This window comes from Pseudophryne corroboree, chromosome 9 (genome assembly GCF_028390025.1).
Source record: "Pseudophryne corroboree isolate aPseCor3 chromosome 9, aPseCor3.hap2, whole genome shotgun sequence".
NCBI classification, from domain to species: Eukaryota; Metazoa; Chordata; class Amphibia; order Anura; family Myobatrachidae; genus Pseudophryne; species Pseudophryne corroboree.
The window spans coordinates 205,624,641-205,634,377 of NC_086452.1; the positions used below are offsets into that span (position 1 = coordinate 205,624,641).

The following is a 9,737-nucleotide window of genomic DNA, read 5'->3' on the forward strand; positions in this document are numbered from 1 at the left end:
AGTCGAATCCAGAATCTCTTACCTTCAAAGCCATCGAATTGGTAAAACTGGGAGAAAGAGGCGGAGATTTAGCCAATAAACTTTCACGGAGAGAAATGTTCTGGATATTCCAGTTACAGACACTACACCCGATGGGATTCAATGAAAACTACGAAATCGCTCCGTTTTTATGAAAGAAATCCCTAAAAAGAATGTACAGTATCTAACACCCCATTTTTTCCTCACCTCACCCTTTTCACCTTCACTCCCCACCAATTCACAATGTATACCCTAAAATGTGTTGTATATTATAGTTTATTAATGGGACAATATAAGCACGATTTAAGAATTTTTCTACAGTCATACCACACTGGAAAGGCCCAATCTCGCCCGAACTTGGAAGCGAAGCAGTGTTGGGCCTGATCAGTACCAGCAAGGGAGACCACCTGGGAAGATCAGGTACTGTAAATAAAACTAAAATGAGCTGGCGGTATGTCCTAAATGGATTATATATATATATACACATATATATATGCACTATATACACCACTCTGGTATACGCAAATATTAGTCCCCACAAAACAATAATATCAGAATAATGGTCATGGCACTATCACGTTCACACAACTTGTCATGACACCATCACGTTTACACACCGAGTAACACTGGCGGTTATACTATTATATTTGTATCTTTATTTACTTATTCATGTACACATGGATATATTGTCTTTTATTAAATAGGTGTATATCTCTCACAATAGGCGTTTATGTATTTATACATTAATGTGGATGTATATGTATTTTCCCTTTCAATATTATACACATTAGGATTTAAGTCATTTTGCACATATATACTTATTCAGAAATAAGGTTATACTCTGATATACTAAATTGCACTAATAAACTGCTTTTACAGAGGTTTTAACCAAGCTCTCTTCTTTTTTTCTAATTTCCATGGAAACCGCATGTGAAACAATGAAATATGTCCCTTATTATGGCAATTATAAGCTCCAACAAAATGGCCGCCGCTGTGGAAAACATAGGAACATCTAATGAAAAATGGCCGCCGCAACAACAAACGGATCCACCAGGAGACCTTGAGCTCCTATTGCTGTACCAGATACTAGCGTGCACATGCGCAGTGCCGAACCGGAAGTGGGGCGGAAGTGACGCGCCCGGGACTCCAATTCATCCAGATACCGGAAGTGTGGCGGAAACGCCGCAATTATACATATAATGGACTTTATAAGTTGTTTTTTAGATCAAAACACACTCGTTTTTAATATACATAGCTATAGCACATGTCCCAAGAGGTAGGAGGGAGTTTATTAGGAGTATTCAGATACCCAGCATTTAGACTCCTCTAATTAGCAGGAAGTGATGTCACAACTGAGTTATGATTAACACTGGTATAAATTCAAGCCCTGTCCCAGTCTGCCTTTACCCCTTGATGAAGTCTCTATGACGAAACGCGTTGGTCATTCATTTGACCTCTAAACTCAGATAAGCACTTTACTTTATTGCACTTTATTGCTTTTATACATTTGTGTATATGCTTTTTATCCCATTTTTAGAAAAAGTTTTGTTAAAAGATTTTAATAAATGTTTATATTTTACATTTTAAATATCTTGTAATTATTCATAGACACCATTGGTCGCTACCCCCATCCCTTCGTTTTATAAACAAATCTTTTCAGGGGCTCACCACCCTGATTTTATTTGGGGGACTAGCTGACGCCCGTAAAAAGGGAGTGTTTTAAATTCAAGCAAAAATTTGGGTTTTTAAAAAGGACTCTATTTCCATTTGTGGCGCAGCATTTTTTCTTTTTTGACTATATATATATATATATATATATATACTCCTCGCTGTAGTCTGGCACTCTCACTCCACCTGGGTGCTGGCTCGGGTGCCCTCCTCAAGGAGTATGCTTCCTTATACAGCCACAGAAAGGAGGCGGCACTCAGAGTCTCAATAAATTGGTGAAAAACGACCCGTGTTTATTTCAATGTTTCGGGGGTCGTGCCCCCGTCTTCAGGAAATACAATACAAGCGTGGCACACAGTGTAAAAACCTTAAATAACTCACCCCTCCATGGAACGCCAGCCTCCGATGCGAAGGCGCCGCCCGCGGCTCCGGGTCCCGAACTTTCGGTCACGTCTCTCCCCTGTCCCAGGAAGCTGCGTCACCACGCAGCCTGGCGGCGCCCTGCAGCGGCTGTTGGCATGGAAACATGTAATTAACTTCATGGTAACAATCTAAACAATGTGTTGTAAAACATTCAACATTAAAACAATACAAGACCTGCTGGCAGATCGCCAGCAGGACTGATCAATTATAGTGCAAAAACTGTTATTTATAAAAATCTCAAGTGTATTAGATATGATATATTGTGACTTGTAAGACACACTCGGTATCGCTACCCAAGTGTGAAGCATAGTGTAATTAAAAATACTGTATTGTCACTTAAACATGCAAGTAACTATCAAAGCTACAAACTTAAACATTAAATATGCATCTCCCATTATAATGGATACTGGATATATAGAGCTAAATTTGTACAGCTGCCATATCTAGCTGTTCACTATGGGGCATAGTCAACTCCTACCTAAAAACAGCTATATTGGGTTTTCTAAACGGCTCCCCCTGAGCTATCGATCTACATGTGGAAATCCTGTATTAAAGGAAGCAACTCAAGCCTAAATTATCGTTCAAACCCCTAGGGTTGATGGTATCTAACTTATAGATCCATCGTGATTCCAGTTGTAGGAGCTTTTTAGCCCTGTTCCCCCCCCCCCCCACCCCCCGGAGGGAGGCTGGAACCTGGTCTACAATTTTGCTCACTGCTTCCCGATTGCAATGCTGCCCGGATGGCCGATCTATGTTGGGCCATCCTTTCCTTGAACTGGCATTGTGTTTTTCCTATGTAGTAAGAACTACAAGAACAAATTAATACGTAAATTACAAAAGTGGAACTGCAAGTAAGTGGCCATCTGATAGGGATCTTTTTCCCAGTGTGGGGATGTGATATATAATTCCCTGTCAGCATAAAGCTGCAGGTTGTGCATCCGAGACACTTGTAGCATCCCGGCTTGCGACTAAGAAAATTTGTGACAGTCGGTGTACTTTTGAACCCTGTGACATCGCTTTTAACTAGCAGGTCCTTTAAATTTGCACTACGGGTGTAGCATGGCAAAAAAAATTGTGATGTAAAGTAGGTAAACTGGGGTCAGATGCCACCATCGGCCACATTTGTTTCATCTGTTTACATGTACTTTGACTGGCTGTGTTAAATTCATTAATCCATGGCACCCTATTGTCAGAAGGTTTAACTGTCTGACTTTGAAGTAGTTCCAGCCTACTTCTGGAAACTGCCTTCTTCCAGGCAGCCTGTAAAAGCTTGAGAGGATATCCTCTCTGTAAGAATTTCTCGGTCATGCGGTTTAGTTGTAACTCCAACTCCTCGGGTTCACTGGTGATCCTACAAACCCTGAGGAATTGGGAAAATGGTAATCCCCTAACTGTCGCTGGGGGGTGAAAGCTATCAAACCGCAACAGAGTGTTGCGGTCTGTGGGCTTTGTGTAGATGGATGTTTGAATGTTACCTTCCTTGACCATAATTTTAACATCTAGGAAGCAAATTTCTCGTTTATTAGTGACCAGAGTAAGCTTAACCGGACTGTCTGAGAGATTGTGTCTATAAATCAGAGATGTCAAGACCTCCGGGTCCCCGTCCCAAAACAGCAAGAGGTCGTCTATGTACCTATAATATAATATGACATGTGCGGAGATGGCAATGTTTGTGAAGAACAGCTGTCTCTCGACCTCCCACATGTAAGCATTTGCTAGAGACGGAGCCACTGCTGACCCCATGGCACATCCGGAGATTTGTTTAAAGAACCGCCCGTTAAACAGGAAATAATTTCTCGTTAATGTAAACTCTAGTAGCTGCAAGAACAAGTCAACATCTGGACCCTCATAGGCCATGTTATGCAGAATTAAATGCTTCACAGCCATGATCCCAGCTTGATGGGGAATACATGTGTACAAACTTGTTACGTCAAGGGTTGCCATAGTCATCCCTGTTGGTACTCCGTCCATGGACAACAACTTATTTAAAAGCATATTGGTATCTTTAATATGTGAAAATGTGGCCTGCACACATGGTTTCAAAAATGCATCAAGAAAAATCGATATCGGCTCGCAAAGAGAACCCCTTGCCGAAATAATCGGTCGACCGGGGGGATTCCTTGCGTCCTTATGGACTTTTGGGATTATGTAAAAAACAGGAACAACCGGGTGTGAGCAGGTCAATTTATTATAGACTTCAGCTGAGATGAACCCCCTACTCTTGGCCTCCACCAGTATGGAGTCAAGTTCAGCCTTAAATGCCATGGTGGGGTCACCATCCAATGCCGTGTACGTATCACAATCAAAAAGTAGCCGATCACATTCCGTAATGTAATCTGTGGTATTCATAACCACTATGGCACCCCCTTTGTCCGCTCCCCTAATGATGATGTCCTGTCTGTCCCGTAGGGACCTCAGAGCTAGGTTTTCTTCTTTAGTAAGATTTTTAAACACCATTGGTGGTGATTCATCCTGTAGGGAATCCATCATACGGGCAAAAGTCCTGATTGAGGGGTGGTATGACACTGGTTAAAATTGAGAAGATTGTCCCAATTTCCTAATCTGAGGCTTCAAGCCACTTTCTGCAGGTTTCTCCGAGGCTTTGCCAAAATGTTCTTTTAGTTTCAATGTCCTGTGAAATTTGTACGTCTCAACCTTCCAACCAAATTTACTGTGTGAATTGTTGGGTATGTATGAGAGACCCTTACTGAGCACAGATGTTTCTGCTGGAGATAGTGGCGAGATTGACAAATTGAAAATTAAGTCCGAGTCGACCGGGGGGGCCTTCCTCCCCGCCTGCCTCCTCGACTGGCCGCCCCGCCTTGTGGGTTTTTTCTCTTTCCAGAGGCTACTGCCCGAGTAATGACCCCTAAAGGGGCCCCTTTGGAGGTGGAGGCTACTTCTGATGCGGCTGTATCATCGGTGTCGCTGGCTGATGTGCTATGTTGATGTCTAGGTGGTCTGCGTCTACGTCCCCTGTTGGGGCGTGGGCCTCCCTGGTTATTGGCATTATTGGATAACCATGTGTATACGCGGTGCTGTTCATAGTCAGCCTGCACCTTGCCCAATTTTTCTTTTTTATATTTGGTAAGCTCAATTCTGTACGCATCTACTTGAGACTTCAACTTTTCCAGCCAGTTAGTGTACTTGTCATCCGCCAATGTACATAGATGTTGTTCTTCAAATTTCTGTAATTTCTCTTTAGTGAGATTGACCTCGCGGGTGGACTCCTCGATGACAAGCAGCATCAGGTCCATTGCACATTTGTTAAGGACCGAAATCCAGCGTTTACAGAATAAGGCATTATACCGCCCAATCGTGGGGGTATTTTGTACGCGGAATCCCCGTGGGATCTGCTTGTTTCTAAAATAATCAGACAGGGTCCTCCGGGCAGAGGCGGATTGGCCATATGGTTAGCAGGGAAGATTCCCGGTGGGCCGATGCACCAGTGGGGCCAGTTTTGTTTGAGGACATGTGGTCCTTTTTATAGACATAATGAATAAGATGCAAAATAACTTGCATATTTGAAAATTACTTTGCCACTTAGCCTGTGATTGCAGATGATCTAGTGTATGCTCTGTCTGCCTGCTTGGCTGACATATAAGATTGAGTGAATAGTGATTGGGATACGGTTGGTGTAATAAGCAAAAAAAATATATCTTTCTAAAGAATTATATAGTTTCCTAAATTCTGAAGGTGTATCATATAATGTGCTCATAATATTTAATTTTATTTATTTTTAACTTCCCCCTTGATGCTGGACATGCCCACTATCTGGAAAGTCTTGTGGGGAGGGTGCTGCTGCCATGGCCCATGGCTAGACCTTACACCTCTGGTGCTGCCCATGTGGGGCCACTAGTACAAATTTTTCCAGGGCTGCTTTTTGTTCCCAATCCGCTCCTGCCTCCGGGGGTACATAAAATCAATCTCACGCTTGTGTAGCTTAAAAAGCTCACGAAACAAGTCTTCATTCGTTGCCATAGTTTCCTCCTCACCCATGGGTTCTTTGATAAGTATCTGTTCAACTTCTATATCTGAGATACTTAACGTATCATAGTTTTCACACTGTAGCACATAGGTCAAAGGGTCGCCTGGATCGACTTCCATGGTAGCCATGTTTGGCCCCGGCTGCTGCACAGTTCCAGTAGCTGTTTTTAGGTAGGAGTTGACTATGCCCCATAGTGAACAGCTAAATATGGCAGCTGTACAAATTTAACTCTATATATCCAGTATCCATTATAATGGGAGATGCATATTTAATGTTTAAGTTTGTAGCTTTAATAGTTACTTGCATGTTTAAGTGACAATACAGTATTTTTAATTACACTATGCACCACACTTGGGCAGGGCCGTTTCTTGGGGCAGGCGAGCAGTGCAACCGCACTGGGCGCCCGTCGCGGCACTAACTGTGGCTGCCTGCTTCCCCCTCCTATTTCTCCCCGAGTAACCCGCTCGGGGGGCGGAGTTTCACGGAATGACGCGGTTGCGTCGTTACGTCACGACTCAACCACGTCACTCCACGAAACTCCCCCCCCCCCCGCCCGAGCGGAGTACAGAGGGGGATCCAAGTTAGGAAGAGGGAAAGGCCGGCGCGAGGAGCGACTGGTCAGGCGGGCCGAAGAGTGGTAATCGCCTCTGTAAGTATTCTCTCTCTCTCTCTCTCTCTCTCAATGTGTAAAATAGAGACAACTGCCGTAATGTGTGAAATGGGGACTCTTGCCTGCCGTAGTGTGGGGATTTAATGTATCAAGGGCATTGCAGTGTGTGGCATAATATGGTGCAGGGGGCATTACTGTGTGGGGCTTAATATGGTAGAATTTTTTTTTCCTGTGGTGGTTGTGATCTGTTGGAGCAGGGTCAAAAATTGGATTGTGAGGTAGTCTTTTCAGACGAGGCCACACCCATTTAGATGAGGCCACGCCCCCTTTCCGGGTGCACGCACAAGTTTTATTTTTTTCATCTAGGTGTGTGGGGAGGGGGGGGATTTTTTATGTCATGGGGGGGCGCATTTTTTAAATCTCGCACTGGGAGCCAAATTGGCTAGAAACAGCCCTGCACTTGGGTAGCGATACCGAGTGTGTCTTACAAGTCACAATATATCATATCTAATACACTTGAGATTTTTATAAATAACAGTTTTTGCACTATAATTGATCAGTCCTGCTGGCGATGTGCCAGCAGGTCTTGTATTGCTTTAATGTTGAATGTTTTACAACACATTGTTTAGATTGTTACCATGGAGTTAATGACATGTTTCCATGCCAACAGCTGCTGCAGGGCGCCGCCGGGCTGCGTGGTGACGCAGCTTCCTGGGACAGGGGAGAGAGACGTGACCGGAAGTTCGGGACCCAGAGCCGCAGGCGGCGCCTTCGCACCGGAGGCTGGCGTTCCATGGAGGGGTGAGTTATTTAAGGTTTTTACACTGTGTGCCACGCTTGTATTGTGTTTCCTGAAGACGGGGGCACGACCCCCGAAACGTTGAAATAAACACGGGTCGTTTTTCACCAATTTATTGAGACTCTGAGTGCCGCCTCCTTTCTGTGGCTATATATATATATATATATATATATATATATAAAACAAGAAGGGTATAGTAGGCACTCACATTTATAGCAGCCACCGGGGTGCCATCCCATTAGTGTATATAAGATGCAGTCCACTGGTACAGAATAGCCAGATAATTCCCACACTCAGGGACCAGGCGGCACTCCACGGGTTTATGAAAATAGCAGCTTATTTATTCAAAGTGCAAAGTGCAGTCAAAACAACAAGATGAGCATAATTCCGACGTTTCAACGCCCGCAGGCGTTTTTTTCAAGGTGCTCAATATAGTGAAAAGAAGACAAAGCAAACATACAACCACCAGTGTACTTACCTAAATAGATTCCACGTGTATATATATATATACACACTGAATATACTGTTTAGTATATTTCATTGTGTCAATTCTTTAGTATTTTTGTGCACTGACACATTGTTCAGAGGATTATTTGCTTGTATCATATTGGTCTGGATTAGTTATAAGCTCTGGGCTACATTCCAATATGTTATTCCCTGTGGAACCCAGTGTACCTCACATATTTAACTATGGTAAGTCTACCATAAATATAAGTCACCTGCTGTGCCTCCTGCCTCCATCCAGCATGTCTGTCCCCTGCTGTGCCTAATGCCTCCCTCCAGCATGTCTGTGCCCTGCTCTGCCTCCTGCCTCCATCCTGCATGTCTGTCCCCTGCTGTGCCTCCTGCCTCCATCCAGCATGTCTGTCCCCTGCTGTGCCTCCTGCCTCCATCCAGCATATCTGTCCCCTGCTGTGCCTCCTGCCTCCCTCCAGGATATGTGCCCCCTGCCTCCCTCCAGGATGTGTGCCCCCTGTTGTGCCTCCTGCCTCCCCCATGCATGTCTGTACCCTGCTGTGCCTCCTGCCTCCCCCCCAGCATGTCTGTGCCCTGCTGTGCCTCCTGCCTCCATCCAGCATGTCTGTCCTCTGCTGTGCCTCCTGCCTCCATCCAGCATGTCTGTCCCCTGCTGTGGCTCCTGCCTCCCACCAGGATATGCATCCCCTGCTGTGCCTCCTGCCTCCATCCAGGATGTGTGCCCCCTGCTGTGCCTCCTGCCTCCATCCAGGATGTGTGCCCCCTGCTGTGCCTCCTGCCTCCCTCCAGCATGTCTGTCCACTGTTGTGCCTCCTGCCTCCATCCAGCATGTCTGTCCCCTGCTGTGCCTCCTGCCTCCCCCCAGCATGTCTGTGCCCTGCTGTGCTTTCTGCCTCCATCCAGCATGTATGTCCCCTGCTGTGCCTCCTGCCTCCATCCAGGATATGTGCCCCTGCTGTGCCTCCTGCCTTCATTCAGGATGTGTGCCCCCTGCTGTGGCTCCTGCCTCCATCCAGGATGTGTGCCTCCTGCCTCCCTCCAGCATGTCTGTCCACTGCTGTGCCTCCTGCCTCCATCCAGCATGTCTGTCCCCTGCTGTGCCTCCTGCCTCCCCCAGCATGTCTGTGCCCTGCTGTGCCTCCTGCCTCCATCCAGCATGTCTGTCCCCTGCTGTGCCTCCTGCCTCCCTCCAGGATATGTGCCCCCTGCTGTGCCTCCTGCCTCCAGCCAGGATGTGTGCCCCCTGCCTTCCTCCAGCATGTCTGTCTACTGCTGTGCCTCCTGCCTCCATCTAGCATGTCTGTCCCCTGCTGTGCCTCCTGCCTCCATCCAGCATGTCTGTCCCCTGCTGTGCCTCCTGCCTCCATCCAGCATGTCTGTCCCCTGCTGTGCCTCCTGTCTCCCTCCAGGATATGTGCCCCCTGCTGTGCCTCCTGCCTCCCTCCAGGATGTGTGCCCCCTGCTGTGTCTCCTGCCTCCCCCCAGCATGTCTGTCCCCTGCTGTGCCTCCTGCCTCCATCCGGCATGTCTGTCCCCTGCTGTGCCTCCTGCCTCCATCCAGCATGTCTGTCCCCTGCTGTGCCTCCTGCCTCCATCCAGCATGTCTGTCCCCTGCTTTGCCTCCTGTCTCCCTCCAGGATATGTGCCCCCTGCTGTGCCTCCTGCCTCCCTCCAGGATGTGTGCCCCCTGCTGTGTCTCCTGCCTCCCCCCAGCATGTCTGTCCCCTGCTGTGCCTCCTGCCTCCATCCGGCAT

General features: G+C 46.5%; 1 pseudogene; it reads left to right on the plus strand.

Annotated features, from left to right (window-relative positions):
- The first annotated feature begins 331 nt into the window (after positions 1–331).
- Positions 332–450, plus strand: LOC134961151 (5S ribosomal RNA; annotated as a pseudogene).
- The last annotated feature ends 9,287 nt before the right edge of the window (positions 451–9,737 follow it).